This window comes from Andrena cerasifolii, chromosome 1 (genome assembly GCF_050908995.1).
Source record: "Andrena cerasifolii isolate SP2316 chromosome 1, iyAndCera1_principal, whole genome shotgun sequence".
Lineage (NCBI taxonomy): Eukaryota > Metazoa > Arthropoda > Insecta > Hymenoptera > Andrenidae > Andrena > Andrena cerasifolii.
The window spans coordinates 8,649,968-8,671,347 of record NC_135118.1 but is presented as its reverse complement, the minus strand read 5'-3'; the positions used below and the strand labels follow the sequence as shown (position 1 = coordinate 8,671,347).

General features: G+C 37.2%; 1 protein-coding gene across 2 annotated transcripts in view; it reads left to right on the top strand.

Annotated features, from left to right (window-relative positions):
* Positions 1 to 21,380, top strand: part of Brat (tripartite motif-containing protein brain tumor) — a 159,831-nt gene that overhangs the window by 20,493 nt on the left and 117,958 nt on the right. Inside the window, exon 1 of one of the 2 annotated variants that reach the window (XM_076814171.1) lies at positions 10,050 to 11,286. The exons of the other annotated variant lie outside the window; for it this stretch is intronic. The gene's annotated coding sequence lies outside the window, so the exon portion shown is untranslated. Of the gene's footprint in view, positions 1 to 10,049; positions 11,287 to 21,380 lie in introns of those variants that run through there. 2 annotated transcript variants of the gene reach the window in all.

Genomic DNA, 21,380 nt, shown 5'->3' with positions numbered 1-21,380 from the left:
AAATTACTAGAAACTTTCTAACATAATTTTTTATCGTTTACTAACAATAAGTTACAGTCATCTCTGGTAGAAAAACGATTATTTCTTTTTCTGTGTCAGAAAGTTATTTTATGATTTTCATACAAAGTTCAGAAATTTATTGATAACAAAATACAAAACAGGAAATACGTGACCTAGATTAGAGTATTTTATAGAATGTACCAATACATTATGCAAAATGAATTTAACAGATTTTGGAGATATTCCGCTGGCTTGCAATTTTCAGTTAAGTAGGTATTTACGTCATTCGTTTTTCTTATCAGCAAATGTCAATAGGTGCGAGGGGACATATGTGCCTGCTGAAAGCGCCCGCGTTATCATTTTTAACGATTTCAACAAATAAGTTTAAACTATGAATTTAAGCACATTTAGATATTCGTTTACGATATACGCCTTTCGTGGGTGCCAGTATACCATTCCTGCGCAGTTTGTCAGTGAGATACTGACACCCCAATAATTCGAATTCTTCGTATGTGGTTGACACATAGTGAGAACCTCTGGCCTTTGTATCCGCCTGCCCGGGACGAAACGGAACGTAACCAGCCAGAGAAACTACACAGTGTATGTTCGTTGCATGTAACGTTTCTTGGTCTCGAAGCAGGTGCTCTTTATTGGTCGGTTGTGGTTGAGGGCCAACGCGTTTCCTTCATCGGCCTTAAAAACTCGATCAGCACTTCATCATCCAATTAGTTGAAAATTTAGGGAGAAATACGTTAGTAACCAGTAGAGCTTCAACTCGAGGAGGCCTATACAAATGTACGCGTAGTAGGTATGTACTCGTACTACTCGTGTATCGAAGCCTGCAATAGCCAAGCAAGGTAGGCTAAGCAGGCTGGTAGATGGACGGTTTAGCGGATTCCGATGTTTACATCAAGGTGTTTCTTAGAAATATCTGTTGTATTAGAAAAAAATCAAAAGCTTTGCACGTAAAAATGTATAAATTTAAAGAAAAAAATTATTGTAAGTAGAAAAATTAATGTAGTTAAGCATAAAATGATGAAAACTCTACGCATAGCCCGTATCACCAGTAGATAGACTAGTAGATGGACAGTTTAGAACCAATAGATGGACGGGTGTCTGGCTAGACGTATAAAAGGCTTCTTAGCCATAGTAGTGACCTAGATTAAGGCACTTTTTGTTAAAATATAGTTTATTTCATCAAAATTAAAAACGCATGCTGTCTTCATTGCCCGAAAATTGTGCAACAGGTTATGGCCCCAGAGTGCAAATAAAGTGAGGTTCTATCTATCCCAAAGTGATCAGACGTCCTGGATCGTGTGGGACTGCCCTGAAATTGGACATGTAACCTTTTTAACATTTTCGTAGTGGCACAATGTAAAAATATATATCCATATAGTTATTTTTGATATTCTATGATATATGTAGTTAATTTTTTGTTATGAAAAAAGTGTTTTTAATTTTGTTTTAATTTATCAGAAGTATGTCTTTATTATATAATTAAAGAAACTAAGAAAATTATGTCCTTACGAATGTGGTAAGCTTCTTTTTACATGTCCCAGATTCTAACATAAAACGTCTGGTCACTTTAGTCTACTCAAAACGTTGCAACGGGGAAAGAAATATTGTGTGCTTATATAATTTATTACTTCCTTTCATTTATTCTAATCAATAACATAATTTAACAGGGAATTATAAAATTTGACTAGTTTCTTTAACAGATTCAACTATTAAATCCAGTGAAATTTCGTTGATTCCATCTTCTCCGCTGTTTAGATTTGTTTCTCGCAGTATCAACGGATTACAAACTTTATTTACAGCACTGGATTTTCTTTGTGAAATTTCTTTTCATTTTCACTTCGTCAGGACACACGGGAAAACCCAGCCTGGCTTTATTTAAAATTTTCTTCGCCTACGGTTAAAATAGGTTTTGGATCCATTTTACAATGTTCGGGAGCCTTCCCTGATAATTTAGCATGCAATGTTGATTTAGAAATTCTATATGCTTTGACTGCTTTTCCCACACTCATTCCTCTTCTAATATTTTCTAAGGCTCTAGCTATGTACATCATTATGTGCATATTGATATAAGGTATATATTTTTTGTTGCTTGCCATCTAAATTAAAAGAAAAATAAGGTACCTACATACAAGTAAATGTGTAAACTTTTTCTTTATTAAAAAAAAAAACGGCTTGAAAAGGTTCAATTCTATTCTGTCCATCTACTGGGTTTAGGTTAGAAACTCCATACCAGTACATGGACAGTCATTTTTATAAATTCTATCGTTTTATTTTTCATTGTTTACGCGTTTATTTATAAATTGTTAATATTTCAATACAACCATCTATTAAATACCTCTTTACAATACGTCCAAACATGTTTTTTATTAACTTGAAGGCACGAATACACCGAGCAATGGCTACTAAGAATCAAGCGACTAGCGCATACTGGCATACCGTACGTATAAATAATTTTTCGCAGATAAAAAAAAATTTCAATAAATATATTAATGTTTTATAAAACAACAAAAGTTTTTTCTACAAAATAAAAAAACAATAACATAGATTAAAACTCAAGTTCTTTCAATATTAAGGATTAACCAACGATTCGTCCATCTACTGGCTCCGTCCGTCTACTAGCCTGCATACCCTACTGTCGAGCTCAGAAATATTGGAAACGCGCATGATAGCAACACGCTGCAAAGTGGAATGAACGTAAATGACGATTTACGCAGGGACAGAAAGCTGCTGGTCGGGGTAACTACTCTTTGTCTAAATAGTTCTGTTATGTAACTGGGGTAGAGCAGAAAAACTTGTCTAGATACCGATAAAATGCGTAAAGGTGAAGCGTGGAAAACATAGGTTAGTAGACTATGTATACGTATGTAGGTACGTACGTAAGAATCAGAAATTACACTTGCAGCAGAGGGTAGGTACGTACGTTAAAACACTGCGGCCGCATAAACTTCTTCACGATTTAATAGTGCTATTTCTCACAATAGTATTTCTTTTACATGTTTCTATATCTAATACTCTAATGCTACTTAAAATATAATGTTTATTTCCCTCAAAATGACGATACTTTTACCATTGGATTACATCTCTGTGATCGGTAAATCGAAAAATTTAGAATTATTTATCAATATTAACTGCAGGTACCAGTTTCTAAAAGAGTAAACAGACGTAGGCAATTGTGCTGTAGAAAATAACGTACCGGGTGTCCCTGACCAAAATGGTCAGTTTAAAGGAGGTGGGGAGACCGGGGCTAGTTGACTAACGAGGTTAGTTGACTAATTCCCTTTAATTGTTGTATTATATTTAAATTATGCTGCGATTCGCGATATTGAAGCATACGGATGACCAGCCTGCCATTTAATGTGTCACCGTGACAAAAACTTGCGTGTTCTATCAGCGAGTATGAAAAATTTAAAAAGATCGGCGGGAAGTAAATATTTTTGTTTCGACTATTTATGAATTTTTGCTTCATGTTTTTTTCATGAATATTTTGTGGAAACGTGATACATTGACTATAATTTAGGGTATTTTATTTTATGCGGTGCGTGGGGATTTTGTAGGTACGACCCTTAACATGATGACAATGTCGGACGGGATTACTTGACTAACAATAAGCATAGGAATACCATTAAAAATTGCACTTTTTATCCTCAAGATGCAGTCGAGGCAAAGAGTTTAGCTGCTCAAATCCACTTCCCCCACCACAAATCCCTCCAAACTCACCCCTACCAGTTTTACACCCTATCCTCCCTTCAAACTCTCGGGGCTTTCAAATAGACCATAAGAAACAAGTAGAAAATAATTACAGTATCTAACACCATGATACTTAAAAAAAATAAAAAAAAATAGCAGTGTGAAGGAGTAAAAAAAAAAGAAAAATAGCAGTGTGTAGGAGTGAAAAAAAAAGAAAAAATTTATTGGTCGTAGGACATATATGTACGCCTTTCGTACACTATATTGATGGAATTGGCTGCGTATATATACGCCTTTCGTATATATTGATAGAATTGTGACAGCATATACGCCTTTCGCAGGCAAAGGGTTAAAACTGAAAAGTAAATGTCAAGTCAACTAATCCCATCATATTTGTTAACTAACCCCGCAATCGGGGTTTGTTGTCTTATTCGTCTCACTACTCTAAATATAATAAAAACTACGACCCTGACCCAATTAAAACAATTTTAAAAATTAAGCCTGTATACCTAATGATATTTGTAAACTTTTGGTGTGCAATAAGTCAATCAAGTACCAATAGTCTATTTATAAAAATTAGTCAACTAGCCCCAGTCTCCCCTATGTGTATATAAAATAAATAAAAAGGATTGTGTAAACATGATACCAGAAATGTGTACTGAAGATAAGTGCCGCCAAAACTTAACATTACTAACATCACAAAGCAACAATTGTTTTCCAACAGTGCTCCAACTATTTAGTCACCATTTTCCATACACGAAAATGTTAATTTCCTGTGAAAGGGACGGGCGTATTTGTTGGAATGCATTTGGTGTGATATTACTACTTGCTTGTTTCATTGTATCCCAAACATAGAAATCTAAAAGTGAAATGTCCAGTGACCACGTAGTTTATTAAAGAAAAAATTGCTATTTATTTTTGTTAATGAAGTCACCATCTAAGATTACGTTAAACATTAATATTCTTGATAATTTTTTTCATGACACTTATTTCATTAAGTGCACCTTTTAAGCGCCACATTTATGGTTATTTCTTTACTTTTTTTCCCCTGTGTCTTTAAAGTACACCCTGTGTTTCATATTAAAAGAATTTTACGATCGGATGTAAAAAGTTGAAAGAGTCTGTAAAGAATTACCCTCTTCATAAATGACTTGCAATACGAAAAGAAGAATTTCATTTAATTTTGTTGCAATTTTCTGAAGCAATATCTACAATTGAAGAGTGCTTGTAGAAAACACTGTAAGTGCCAAAAATCAAATTCTACACTATAGTAGGCACCGAGAAGCACATAGAACATTTTCTGATAACATTTCCATTTCTTTTAATTTTGACACTTACAGTGTTTTCTACAAGGACTCTCCAATTATATAAACACACGTATTTCTTAAATTTATTTACTAAATATAGCCTTGACATATGATAAAACATATACAAAATTGTGGCCACATAGTTCGAATAATTAGTGTCACCGATGAGTACATATATTAATTTGAATATGCTTTTCAAAGTATTTCATATGGTCCGATATGCAATAAATATTATTATTATTATATTATTATATTTTCAAAGTATACTACTATACAGTCTTCCATATTTCCCTTCAATTCTTGCTATCCCCAAATCGTTGTACATTTTCGTATTATGAATAATTTACTCCTTGTTTCTGATTCTCTACATAACACACGTCAGGCAGAACAATAAAAGTATTACCTGTCCACGTAAACGTGTAGGAACAATTTTCTCCATTTCTTCGAACACTTTTCAACAGTATACACTTAGGGATACTTGCAGGGTTTGAAGAGAGCTGCTTTTTCATACGTTAGTAGCACGTGAGACACGCGATGTGATATTCTCCATCAAGTCGATGCTTTCATGTGATGTCTACAGACTAACATTGACAGTGAATATTTTTACAAATGAGTTTCTGTGCGGAAATTCATTTCTATAAGATATATTAATTACTACGTATACACTTGGAAATATTAGCTGAGATATAATAGGTGATTGTTACTTTCATCGTGCACGAAACATTTACTTGCAAATTTCCTAACGAAATTAGGAAGTAAATGTTTCAATTGTTAGTCGACGAACCTTATTCCTCAATGAATTTATCTTCGACGTGTTAAAAATATAAATATGTGTATCTTTAACTCCTTCTTGCACATCACGTGACGTTTTTGCAGTGAGTTATTATCGCACCTCTTCTTTTCAGGCGCTTCTCGTATGATGCTGTAATTAAAAATATTATTTGTGTTACGTACGCAGCCCTATCTTTGAACTTTTAAACCCTTTCGGGTGTCCGGAATGCACGTGACCCGGCGGGGTCACAGTTTCCTGCAGTAGTGGGATGCAACCGAGTTTTTCCAGAAAACCTAATATTCAATGAAGGTATTCATATCCCCACTACTTTTTAGCCGAATTTCACGATATAAAAAGGGCCACGAATCAATACTCGGGGGCTCATTTCAAGACTAACACGCGTAGACGAAAGAGGCTTGCGAGACCAAGTAGTATTTTCCTTCGAGCATTGTACCAACTTTTACCATACAGTACGTAGAGTTGCTGATAGGAGTTGTTATTCAGATACACAATTTTGAGGGAAAAAATAGTTTGTAAGTCGGCTTTGGAGAAGAGGTATTTATTTTGCATATAGAAGGTACAGAGCGCCAAAATCAGCTCAGGGTGGCTCACACTCAGAGCAGAGTTTGGCATTAACTAAATAAAAAATTATTCAAATAAGGATCAAATAAAACTTGCTTTAACTTTAGATTATTCGACGAATAAAGTTGCTTTTTTTATTCGTGGGAGAGTTCCAACTTCATTTTTTAACTTTAACTTTATTCGACGGTGTATTCGGGGTCGAATAATTTTCTGGCGCGCGTTCAACTCGCCAAGAACCGAGGCGTTGGGACTTGAGCCCTGCCGCGCGTGTTACAATATAGTATCGTAGAATCGCCGAATGACGAAAATTGAAATCTTCATAATTTTTATCCCACCTTTTCGAAAATAGAACCGATGAATTGTTGAAGTCTTCCTAGCGAAAATAAGCCTAAGCACGAGTATCCAATTTTAACCCCTTGGCCTACAACATCGAGCGAGACTCGTGGTACGTCGATCGGGCGAAATGTAAACACCAAGGGTCAGGATCGAGGTTAGTAGATACTACGACTCAACTTTTCGCCGATGTCTTTTCATTTCAGTGATTCCTGGCCGCATACACATGCATTTACTTTGTTGCAACTTGGCTAACGGGGCTAAGACGTGTGCGATTCCCAACTTCGGACACTGAGCCGAACCGTGGAATGGATCGACGCGTAGCTCACCGCTGGTGCTGATTTGGTACCGGCGGTCGGTATTTAAACGGTAGGCCAAGGGGTTGATATACTATCCTGGATAGTGATATTATTGTTACAACTAAGTAGTTTGGTTACACATGTCGTGTTTAGGCTTATTGTCATTGGAAAAACCTGACCAATCTATTGGTACTATTTTCAAAAAGGTAGGATAAAAATTATGAAGATTTATTTCCTCGACGAATGAAAAAAGTAACTTTATTCGTCGAATAAACAAAAATTAACGTTGTTCGTCGAACAAAGTTAACTCGGGTTGACTTTATTCGACACATGACGAATAATTTCTTAACTTTTATTCGTTATTCGAAATTTTATTTAAATACAAATTTGGCCATCTGTGACCCAGAGTGTCAACGAAGGGTTAAACATGTAACTCTGCAATTGTAACGTGAAAGGCTTACACCAGATTTAAATAATACATCAGCAGAAACATTGCTATCAGGAAATAAGAAAGTTACTTTGTATAAGTCCAATATTTTATGGCACAAAATTTAATCATAAAGCACTGGTGTAGAAATTTACAAATATACACTTTAAACCGGAGAATTGTCACATATTGCGGAAAATGAGGGGTCGCTGTGGGAAACCGTAACTGCCCCGCTATTGGGAAATGGGAAAACGTAAGGGAACGATTTCGCGTAAAGTAGAAAACCACGCAACGATCGTCGCAACTCTGTTTTCTCACGAACGTCGAACCCCCATTTATTTATTGAAAATACTGGCTACCCTATACTTCGCCACCCTTCATTGCAACCGCTATTTTAATTTTCATCCTTCTGAATCTTTCTCCCATATATAAGGTGTACCTAGATGTTTTCATGGTTCTCTAACTTTTTTCATTCTACTTTGTGTCAACTTTTTCCCGACTTGACCGACACGCATATTGTTCTGAATAAATTGTGCATTCAAGTTCGGAAGCACGGGAAAAGAGTTTTATTTCGTACAGTTTTCTCACTATCGAAAGAAGACCGCCATTATATTTCAGATAAAAAGGGCAGAGAAAATAGGGGAAGATGAAATATCAGCAATGGTATGATTGTACATTGTATAGGATAAGTGTGGGTGTTACTGAGGATGCTCCGATTACTGTGGATATTCTAAAATAAATCCTATTTAATGTTGTAAAGTAGATAACACAGTTCGACGAACTTTGACTTTTTTCGGACTTGTAACATTCAATAGCCGTTTCTTATAGGTTTTCGTGTCCTGATAACGAATCCGCAAACCATTTGTCGCGTTCACCCTCAGTTTTTGAGAAATTCGATTTTGGAAAAAAACTGCAAATTTTCAACTTTGAACATCTTTTGTGAGGAAACGGTAATACTTATTCGGTTGCTCGTTGCGACAAATTATTCTCCCGAATACAACGATGTAAGTTATTATTGCATTATAAACATTTAAATATGTTTAAACAATAATCAAAGGGAAAAGGACACTCGAACTGCACCCTTTTTTGAAGATATCTTTCAATTTATTTCCAAAACTAAGGGTCTAGGAGGAAATCTGAATGTTTCACGCGATTTGCAGACATTTTTCCATCGGAAAGCATCAACAGAAGTGGTAAATCACGTTTTGTTTTAAAGACAGAAGCGAAATAGTTTGGCAAAACGTGCGGCGCCGACAGTGCGTATAAATAAAAAAAAGGCCAATAGGATTTGTTATGCTAGTATTTTGCCTATCATCTGTCCGCAGTAACTCCTGCAATGACATTGATGCTTAAATCTCTGTATTTTTAATTAACTGCGCCTATTACCGCGTCCTTACAATTTTTTTTATAGAATTATTAAGGTCCCAATTTTCTTTTAACAGCAGAACGAGGGACTTACATTTATTTGAGCGCTTTATCGAGCGTTCTAAAGTGAACCTATCTGAAAAGTCCGCGATAATACCCACACCTACCCTAATAGACGTGTGTGCGTCATATGCTTGACGAGGAAAATTTTTATTCAAATTAATTGTACACTTAAGTATTATGCATATTTAAAAGCTAAATGCGTGGAATAATGATCCGTTAAATAAAAGAGCGTCGGCGAACAAAAGGTGGTGAATTCTTGGAAATAATGACCCCATGTTTCGGACCCTCGTGAAAGATAGGTTGCAAAAAGGGGGGAGGGCGTTATCGATCCACGAAAGGCTATAACATATCGTAGGTTATACAGTAAATAATTTTTTTCCTAGTAATTGGATACTATCGTAAGTCATATGTACCCTTGCTCCCTCAAGTTTTGCATTATTCATATACAGTGGATACGCAACAGTCGCGTCACTGTTGCAGGAAAGTTGATAATCATATTATGGATTTGGTTACAACATGCCCATCCACCGCGCGTTCAAATCGATAAAATTTTGCCATTCCAACGACGAGCAGAAAATTTCTATCTATTATTAATTTCGTTCTTGCATAACCCCGCCTATCCGTTCCCTGCAACGTAACGGTTATCTGTCGCAAAGTATAATTCTTCCTTAGGGCGGCCAAGGATTTATAATTCAAGCGTTGCCGTCACGCCGCGCCACTGAATGTTTGGAAATTATAACGCACCACCCAAGCCACCTCCATGCATGGCCACCGCAGATACGTACCACCACAGATGGCTGTAAATGCAACGAGTGGCATCCACTGGTTTGCATAAAAGCAGCTGATCATAGTTAAAGCCGCACGACGATTAACTTACGAGCGATTTCTTTGGATTCGTATATCCGTTGTGACGACTGCCAATAGGTGCCTGGCTGATGCGCGTGGGGCGAACGCTGGAGGGGTGTGGAGGATGTCGTACGGCATCCTGAAGCGAACGGAGATACAAAGGGGAATAGTAACCGATGGTGGTTGCGTTTATACGTCCTCCCCACCAAGTTTGTCGCGACGTGGAGGGACACACTGCTGTCGCCGTCGCCTGCACCACCACCCCCCACCCCCGCGCTCCCACCACCGTCAGCAGCCACCTCCACCAGCAACGCCAACGCCGCCACCGCCATTGCCACCGACGCGACGTCGGGACGCCGTGTGTGAATTCGCCTTCCACCGTTGCCGCCGTCTCAGTTACCAACAGTCCGCGCGATCGTTCGCTTCGGAGATTTGTGAAACGAGAAAAGAGCGACAGAGTGAGAAGCAGACCGCGAGCAGCGACCGAGGGGGAGACAGTGAGAGTGAGACCGGTGTGTATGCACGGGAAGGAGCGGAAGGGAAGAATAGAAATAAAAGTGGAAGGAAGGAAAAGGAAACGGGCAAGGGAGGAGCGAGAGAGAGAAAGCACGTTACCAGCCATGCCGAACAGTCTCGCCTGAACAAAGGAAGGCTCCCTCAGTGCCGAGGGTCGTTTCCGATCGACGAACCGTCCGTCGGTCCCCCTTCGTTAGTCTTCGGCGCGCCTCGTGCGGCACGAGTGTATACGAGACGGTCAGTCACGTAGCAACGGCCGAGCCGTGCGGAACAAAGAGCGGAAGGACAGGAAGGAGAGTAGTAGAGAGAGCGAAAAGGAAGCGCGCGTCTGAACCGGCGAGCCGGTGGGAACGGAGAGAAACGGCGGACTGAAAAAATATCCGTGCCTGCTTCACGGAGCTTCGTAACAGATTCCACATTGATGCACGAGCCTGCGTTAACACGCCGAGGATATTTACCGTTCCTGTCGAAATTTTTGTTCGTCGATACCGACTCGGTTTGTGCCCGCGGTACGTTCGATCGCGTTCTCGCGTATCCTGTCGCTTCAGGTTGGTGTCGTGTACGTACGTTTAACACCGAAGTCGCGTGAATGCCGAGGAGGCGCTTGCTTACGCGTGTGTGCTTCCCAAGGTGCTTTCGTTCTCGCGTTTAAGCTACACTCGGCCAGTCTTTAGAGAGCGACGGACACAAGTTGGATTTTTAATTGGAAGTTCTGTGCGTGCATGGCTGCGTGCGCGATACTACCGGCGACCTAACCTGACGACCGTCCTCTAAGGATTAGCCACGCAATAACCAGCCATAAAATCGTTGCTCGCACGCATTAACGAACCGATCTCTGCCAGCGTACCAGTGGAACAACAGCAGTCGAATAAAGACACGAGTGGACTAGTAGATACGATCTCCAGTCGGTTGGTGGCTTAGCGAGCGACACCTTTATTTTCTCACCCCGGTACAATTTCGTGTGACATGTGCCACAGAAACGCGGTGCACGCCTGACTCAGTAGAGGGATTCTTTGATTAAAGAGCAGTGTTCTTCCGTTCGACTGCATACGGATTATCCTCGTATTTACGGTGAGTCGATTAACTCCATTTTATTCTGTCGAAGGGAATACGCCTGAAAGTATATCCCGCAGACTGTTCGTAAGGAAAAACTCACGTTGCCGCCACGTTTGGCGCGGGCCACAGAATTTTGCTACACGGCTTTTCACGTACCTCTTCGAACTGCGCGAGATAGCGAAAGTTTCGAAGATTCCAGAATAACTTTTTGTAGTGCGCGACTATTTTGGGAAATCCTGGCTTATTTCAGCCGGTATTCCGCATAACTGGCTCTTGTTTATTGTCCCTCTGAGGGCTCGCGTGTCAATAACGAAAGTTGCCTTTGGTACCGAGTAGTATGTTTTGATGGTAGTAAGAAAAGATGAATGCGTGACAAAATCCTGTCGCGTCGAGAGTGCCTCGGCATTCATTTACGTTGGACTGAATTTGCTAAGTGACTTACGACGCGCATGTTTTCAGCATTAAAGATTTTCAAGCCAGTTTTAACGATAACTGTTACATTGCCCCGCTATTTGAAATAGTTAGTCGCTCTCGTTATTTTTAGAATCTTCATTAAACTTTCTGCGGTATTCTAAGAAATTATCAATTAAAGAAACCACAGAAGTGAATATAAACATGAGATTGGATCCCACATAAACGCGCGGAGGGGATTTCAACGAATTACAGTCAGTCACAAAAGTATTCGGCCATCGGTATAGTTCGAATCTTTATACTCCGCGTCTGCAGTGAATGTACGATGGACACGAAATAATTATGCTGTGATACAATGAATTTCTAGTTAACAAAAGTGCAGACGATTACCAATAGGTAGGTAATTAATTCTAATGTCGCAAACGTATTCGTACACTTAGTACACGTAACGACTTTCCAATTCTCGGGAAGTCGGAGGAACACTGTTTGTAAACACAATATGTACTCGAGTCGTGTAGAGAAAACATCCAGCGGTAGAATAACATTAATTTTGCTGATAAGAGCGAATTTAACATCTACGGTAGCGATGGATAGAACAGTGAAAGTGGAATGGATGCGGAAAGAAAAATGAAATTCAAAACACTTCACTCGACCGTGAAAACACGGTGGTCTAATAAAGATTATACCTTTTTGAAAAGCAATTTAGCAGAACGTGCTATCAACATGGGAATTTCAGAAGAGGTTAGGTTTTATCAGGATGTAGTGCCAAAATTTTTCATATTTCGTTATGCAAACGTTTCACCTTCGCGATCCCCTAAAAATCTTTAGGGATGAATTGCAGATATACATTCGAAAGAACAGTTAGGAAAAAACACCTTACAAAAGAATGGTAGCGTAGGGACGTTGATTGTTTAACAAAATAATTCCTACCAGTCCAATAACGTACATATACAACTTCCTCACAACTATTGAATTTCCTTATCGTCTATCAGATTTCGCAACGACCTAAACAGACGACGATATCCCCACTGCTAGTGTGAACTTAGGGCCCGTGATACAATGGACGGTCAATTCTCAACAGGGGCCCTATCTAGCTCTTCCGCCGCTCTGGGCAAAAATGGTTTTTGCCGCTCTTTATAAATAATTATTTTAAAATATAATTTTTCACAGCGAGTTAATTTTTCTTGGACGTACTTGTTGAATGACAAAAACAATTGTATGGGTGATTTAAAATAATTTATAAGTTCGATAGTTTTGATACTAAGTTCAAACATGTATTACCTATTTCATTACTGCTTTTTCAAAAAGTTTGACATGTTTACTGGTTTTTATTGATTTTAATTTTGTCTTTCTACCAATTTTACTGCCCCCACATTTATGGATCTGGGCAATTTCCCTGGTTGCGCCTCTCCAGATCGGTCCCTGATTCTCAACACAAATCATAGTATTTTTCCTTAAATCGTGATCGCTTTATGTGGTGGAAGATTTTTATGATGAAAAGGGATTTTTCACCTTTTGTTAACGAATGTCGGTTCTGCATCCATAATTTACCTAATCATTTACGAGACCTTTCAGAATTAACGAATTCATCTTTTTCTGAAACATTGTATTGAACTGATCCTCTTTTATCCAACAATACACATAGCATAAATATCTGTTGGATGCAGTTGCGATTTTGCCACTGTTGTATCGATGGTCTGTACACCCGTTCTCTTCATATATTACTGTACAGCACTCGTTATTCATCTCTAGTAATTTATCAAGTAAAAAATTGTTTAGTATCGAATAAACGGAAACGCACGAATCTTTATTTGGCAATTCCTTTTTCGAACAAAAAGCAAGTTTCCAAAAAACAACGTCTACTGCGTTAAATATAATTCAGAACTGTTACTGATACGAACAAATGACAAACCTAGATTTTTTTAAGCATTCTTCGAAAATAATTGCCAAAAACATTGGCTCCTCTGCAAAGTTAAGAATTCCCACATCGAATGCCATAAACTACCGTCGACATGCATACGCAATAAATTAGGGAAAACTCTGTATCCATGAAACCTTTCAGCTTAAATTACAAGCGGACCAAATATTACCCATAAAATCAAAGATTAAACTTTCCCATAAATCTTATCCCACAACTCAAGACATATTGTCTTTTAATCATTACTTTCCATCGAACAATTTTTGTATTGTCGTTCTTTAAAATACTCATACGAGAATTTTGTATTCCCAGCCATCGACACTGTTCTGTTTCATTAACAGTGCGAATTAGGGATTGCAATATCGGTAAACCAGTTTCCCGGTAAATCACGAGAAACACTCACAAATTTTTACCGGTAATTCGATAAATTACGTATAGCAATATAGCGCATATATATTCGTTCATTAATTCCGTCGACATCTACTACGTTATCAGTGAAAAAAAACTTCAATGACTAATAATGACGAGAACCGAAGTATCTCATGAGAAACCAACTCTGATCCCAAAGAAAACTAAAAAAATCTGAATCAAGTCGTCAAAAGAACGGACGTAAAGTGAATGTCCCAATTTCTGCTGATTTAAGAGGTAACTCGTCATAAAGAAGGTGTAAAAAATTTGTTTGCGATGAAAATTTGCAGAGTAATTGATTAATTCTTTAATAATAAATCAAGCAATTGAAAAACTATTTAAGAAAGTTATTTGAAGATGTTTAACTATTAGTAATTTGTAATTAAATATATAATGGCTTTAAATGTCCGTATTTTTCTGCTCGTGAAAAAGAGCGATGTATGCATTGCTCCAAGCTCGTGCAACACTCGCGTAAATGTTTAAATAATTTAAAATAATTTTGTTGCAACTGTAGTACAAACGTGACGCATATAATAATAAGAAAAATACGAAATGAGCAGAACTTGGGACATTCACCTTATTCTCAAGTAGAAAAATAAAGAGAAAATATATACAAATGGCAAATGATTTTTTAATGACTACCCGACTAACAAGTGTAGAATCTGAGAGCGCTTCATCCGTGGCTGGATTGTTTTGTACAAAAATTACGTCGCGATCAGGGGACCAAAGTTTAGACAAATTATGTTTTTCGCGAGCTTATTTATTAAAAGGAATTGTTAAATACAAAAAATAATAATTATGTATGTAAGTTAAGATTCTTTTCATTGTTTTCGCGGTGACGATCCATATATAAGTATTGTCAATAGTCATAAATATATCTATTTTTTGTTATATCATTTTATATTTTATGCGCAGAATAGTTTTATTTTTATAATGCTCGATTAGAGTTTAAAAGAAGTTTTTTTTTTGTAATGTTTACTCTTATATTTTCAATACCTAAACAAAATACCGGTAAACCGGTTTTGATTGAAGATTTTACCGAATTACCGGTAATTGAAAAAGTCGGTAAATTTGCAATCCCTAGTGCGAATGTATGTACCTACCAGGGTTGCCACCTCTCCGGTTTTAGCCCGGAGACCCCGGGTTCTTAAGCAAATCTCCGGGCTCCGGTTTAACTGGAAAAATCTCCGGGTTGCGGACAAAAATGAGATAATAAGAAATCGTGGAATTATAGAATGGTGTCAGTTTTATATACAGTAAAAGTTATTAATTAAAAAAAACATACGCTTGTAAATTCTGAATTGTTTCAGCTTAAAATAATTGCACATCTATTTTCCGGATACTCGGGAACAAAACTTTTTTGCTTTTCCCATCTCCGGGTTTATATTCGAATCTCCGGGTTAGAATGTGTGGCACTCCGGGATTTATATGGTGATAAGGTGGCAACCCTACACATGTATATACAGCAGTAAGTGGTAGAAGTATAGTGGAATCGTAAAATCAGCCGCGCGTGAAAGTAAACATGTTCCAAACGTCGGGACAAGTGACTTGAAAGAAATAGTAGGGAATAAGAATTCGGCTTCATTCAGAACAGTATAAAGTATCTTGTTCAGATTCAGCTGCCAGCAATTCCACTCGAGCATGCACGGGTCCCTATAGGTCGATTCTCACTACTCGTCTAACCGGCTGTAGGCAACCTTTCGTCGAAAAATCCTTCAGTGAGCTCTGCACGACGGTATTCACACTCTCCGTCATCGTTCCATCAACGAAACCGATCAGAAAATGTTTCGACGGCTAGACGAACAGCGAGAATTCACCTTATGCATGGTCTAGGGCCTTTCTGCTCTAATCAGTGTCGTTAGTTTAAAATCGAATTTGAAATTGATATTCATATAACTCTTCGAATGAATGCCTTTCAATTAACAAAATTACAGTAAATATCATTAAAAGTAATCTTACTTCGTAAGATACAGACTGTGCAATTGATCGAATCGCACCTAATATAGAATAATTAGAATTAGAAGCCCACCCACCAATCATCGCAGGGTATACTCCTATACTTAATACTCTTATTAAATATAAACTACCAAATTTTATTCCATAACCATTAAAAAAAATGGATAAATTAATCAAGCTGTTGTAGATAACAACAGAATTAAAATTACTCTGAAATAATACAAATATAAATTAATTTTATCAATGAAAAAAAATCCTTATTTAACAACTTAATCACATCACTAAAAGGCTGTAATAGTCCACAAAATCCTACCTTATTTGGCCCCTTAGGATTCTGAATGTACCCCAAAAATTTCCGTTCAAATGAAGTTAAAAAAGATACTAAAAACTGCACTATATCCTCCAATTTCTGTGTCTAACTATAAGTCTTATTGGACTCTTAATTAAGCCTTTGTCGAATATAATGAACAGATGTGATTCACAAAATCATTTTGTTACTTCAAAAGCTGACTACGTTGCAGAGTTGCTGATACTTTCGGCGTGTAGCGCGGAGAGCTTAATTAGACGTTCGCGCCATTCGTGAATACGTGACGTTTGCCGGCTGCCACTGACAGCGGATAATTACTCAAAAGCGTGGCTGGTGATCATACACTCTGTGTCACTTTGCGTAACGCGAAATTTCACGTAAACACACTATTCAGTTTGACTTAGTCGTTTAAAAAGTCTATTAACAGCAAATAGGGCGTTTAAATATTTTCTTACTGTTCTGTCTGTATAGGCAGTTGTATACTATTTTTAAATAGAAATATGCAATTATACAGTAATGCTCCGTTAATATGGGAAGAAATGGCTCGTTATTATGGAATAAATCATCCCCACCACGTTAGCCCAGGTCAGCGTCCAGCACGACTCGCCGTCGCTCGACGCACGAGCCGAGAAACAATGTTGTCACCTCGGCCGACAGAAATAGAAGTTCCTAGAATTTTCATTTCTTCTGAATAAAAAAGATTGCAATGGATTTGCTAAGACCCTCCTGATAAAAATGAGTTTAAATACGAACACAGTCTGACTGTTTTGTGTATTTTAAGGGGACCTTCCGGTGTAAAAGTCGATTTTTTTATTTCATTTGTCGAATGTTCAACCGTTTAGGAATACGTGTTTAAAAGGATTTGTTGAAATTCGTATAATTCCCGAAGTTATAGGCATTTGAGTAAAACTTTAAACGCGTTTTTCTCGAAACAGAGTTCTCAAAACGGTGAGACTTGTATTTCCAAATGATATTATCCGATTCGACTGAAACTTTTTTTATTTTGAAGAATATACTTCTGGTTAGGGGGGCATACCAGAAAAAATACAAGAATTGAAAATTTATAATTTTCAAAGGCGTTGAAAGTATGAAAAATATAGGGAAAAAGTGATTTCAAACTTCAAGTGTCGTTATTTTCTTAGAAAATGTCATTTTTGTAATTTGTTCTGGTTTCCCTCCTAGCCAGAAGTATATTCTTCAAAATAAGAAAAGTTTCAGTCGAAACGGATAATAACTTTTGGAGATACAGGTCCCACCGATTTGGAGAATTTTTTGACATCTCGACTTTAACGACTCCCCAGTGCCGTCTGCAATGATTAATTATAAAACAAAAAATATATTTCTGTAGCTTAAGACATCCTTATCAGCGATCGAGTCGAGCTCGGAGAATTCAGCTGCCAATCTCGGAATCAAAACGTGCCACGGTCTCGTTCATAGATTAAATCGGCGGACTCGACACTTTCAATATTAAACGGGGCATTACTGTGCCTACATACGGTGTTCCCAGATGCATACATGCCGCATGGAATATGTGAATTGGTGGACAAAATTTTCGGAATTTCTTCTTAGAATTTATGTTAAAAAATGACGGAATAGAACCTCTCACTCGCGGCGATAACTTTCAAAATAACATTTTCTATAGCTAAGTTTTTGGAGAGTCAAAAATTATAAGCGGGTTTTCGACTACTCGGGGAGTTGGCGTCTCTAACCTCCGCGTTGTTCAAGGGTCAACTGTATTGTATTTAAGGTATTTAGCACATGGATGTCTGAATCTGCCTGTTTATTTGAATTTATAAATTATAACAAGTTGAAATTGTTACGTTATTATACACTTCTTCATTTTATATCTTCTTGACATCCAACCGTAACTTGAACTTGTGTCAGACTAGTTTTTATATTGTCAAATTTTGTAATTGAAGTATTCGCGCTTATCATAGCTTTCATTTTGTATTCCATGATATGTGTAAGAATTTAACATTTTCGGATTGACAGGTCGTTGTACGCTATCGTACGTGACATTCTGATTTGTTAAATAATCGCTTTGCTTCAGCTCATGTACTGATTTGGATCTCTATAATAATAAAGCAGACTAATTACGTTGGTTGCATAAATTAAATGCTGCATTTATTTCATTATAGAATAATGTAGAATATCAGCTACGTCGATACATGCATGTGTGAAGTTCTAATGGGTGTACAGCTATAGTATCGAACATTTAGGTTATAATTTATAAAAAAAAAGTATCAAAGTGTCGCTATAATGTTTAACTCGGCGGGTGGCGCTACTGGGTAAAATTTACCACAGAGGCGCTAGTTGCGAAAATATGAAGACAGAGTTTCTGTTACAATTTTTTAAAGAACTTTAATAAAGATTTTAAGATATTTCATAAATTATGTTTGATTCTTAAAACACTGTACTTTAACATAAAAATTACAAAGTTAAAAAAATATATTCCGAAACCGTGGTTTTTTACGTTTCAATTTTGGGTTCTTTTGACCCGGTAGCGACAACCTGTGTTACAATATGGGGTGCGCCTCCCGCTGGGTTAAAGGAACATTTGGGTTATTTCCCTTATCGTACTGTACAAGTTATATTATTTACGGTGTCACATCTGTGTTAAGTAAAAACCTGCATTTATACAACTTTAATATATTATTTTCTTGTTACGAAACAGGAGGAAATTATAGTTCAATATCGGGAAAGGAAAATTGTATAACTTTTTTTAGAGTGGTATGTGACTACCTCACATCAATTATAGATTCTAGGAAAGACTTTCAACCTTTATAACAATCTATAATTAGCAACCACTGTACTCTTGCTGTACGATACGAGGAAAAATCCCAACCTTTTATTATGTTGACGCAGAAATAATTACATTTTGGAAAAATGTAATTTGAAACAAGGGGAATGCAAATTTTTGCATGGCTATAGCTATATATGCGGGATAAAATATTCCAATCCCTTTTAAAGGCTTCTATGGTCGTCAAACTTGTATCCTACATAATCGTTTCATTTAACCTTTGCCCTAATACTAACATACGTGGCACCGTTTTGCAATCTTCAGCCACTAAGTAGGTAAGCACGTCCTAAGGTATTTAATTTTTTAGCTGAGATGCGCTCCAATTAAAAAGGTACCACTGTGTGCTTCTTCAAAGACTGTAAGGTGAATAATGCTGTAATGAGAAGGAGATAAAAAGATACACAAAAGACTATTGCATATTTGGGAGTGTAATTTATGCATGCATATGACACTTGTAAATAAGAGACGACTTTCTTATGCGGTACATATGTATACGTTTTACGCAACTGCAGGTTTAATTACAAACTAGCATCCCCCGTCTCGGTTTCGCTCGAAATATTAGCGCGACTGATTCATAATCCGCAATCTGTACACTCGAGAGCCCTCGGCCACTTATTCCCGCCGCGGTGCTGTTTCGCAAGCGAGAAGCGCTCGAGCGGTCGCCACCTGGCGGTGGCGTCCCGATCTACTATTATTTAAAAATCAGTTTTTGAAAAATATAAAAACGGTAGGGCCTTCCTCTCGCCAAGGCGAACAAGGTGATGTAACACACTTGTGTGTACAATTCGTATTTACTGAGAAAACGCATTTCAAAGTATACAACTTCAATTCTATATAATAGTATGGATTACCTAGTGCTTTTTGTCAGATAAGACCGAGAGGTGTAAAAGATGTTTAACCCTTAACTGGTATCTTGGGGTCGCTCATGACCCCAGGCACGCAAAGTTCGCTGCAAAATTTTTGCTTGTCTAAGCTTGTAAACTGTTTTTCTAATTAATTTTATAGTAATAGTTTAACTTTCTAGGTTTCTATTATTTTACACATTACCTAAGAACAAAATATTCATAGAGGTTGATTCAGGGTCGACTTTACAAATTTCTGTGTCCTTTTTTATTTGGGGTCTGCCACGACCCCAGTATACCAGCCACGTTTGCCAAAAACAGTATACCAGTTAAGGGTTAATCAACATACGTAGGTTCTAAAGTCAATCCTGGCGATGTAAAACTCTAAAGTGTATTTTCACATTTACGAGAGCTGTTGTAAATGTGTTGTAAATGTGTGTAAACTTTCTTCCATTTGAAGACAAGACTGACATCTGCGTGTATCTAGTATCTTTGTTTGATAGTGAATGGGATATAGGGTAAAGGACCCAGTTACTGACACCTAACCAATTACTGTCACCTTAAGCTGTTTTACTTAAAATAACGAATAAATAAACTATAGTATATAATCTGTAGTATACATTATAGGTTGAATTACATAATTCTTTTTGTGCATGACTTTACAACGTTTATTTATTCGTTATTTTAAGTAAAATAGCTTAAGGTGACAGTAATTGGGTACTTTACCCTAATGCAAGACTGTAAGGCTGTTCGAGTACTCGGAAAAAGCGAGCCGAGCCGAGCCGAGCCGAGTACCCGTAAAAGCCGAGTGGCTCGAAAGAACCGAGTAGCTCGAATATACTTGGAGCAGATCGAAATTTTCGAGCAGACCCACTGTGTCGAGTAGCTTGAACTTTTCGGGCAATACGAATGTTTCGAATATTTTAGGTTACGTTTATCTACGAGAATGTAAGTAATGGTTCTCGATAAGTAATGTAAATAATTAAAATGTAAGCCGTAAATGGAAATATTCTGTAACTTTTGAAAGTAAGTACTGAATTCAAATCTTTCTCTTTTTTTCTCCATTTTGTTGTGTAGTTATGAACGTATTCATACACTTCTCTTTATGTTACCTTCCTTTTCTTCTTACTTTTTTTCCTTACTTTTTTGCCTTCTTCGTGTGGGTTTTACTTTTGTCGCGCCATTGTTAACACAGAGCCTTACCCGCTTATAAATAAATAAATAAATAAATGAATAAATAATTAAATAAATATAAATAAGCGTAGTTACAAAGAATCACGAAGTACTTGCAAACATTTAAATACGTAAACCTTGCATTATTAATTTTTCAATTTCTCATTTTTTATTTTATTAATGTAATATCGCAATACCAGTCTGCTTGAATGGGGATGGTAAATATTTGTAAGAGATCGTATGAAATCACGACAGATAATCAGCATAGAATAATTATGTTTTAATAATATATAT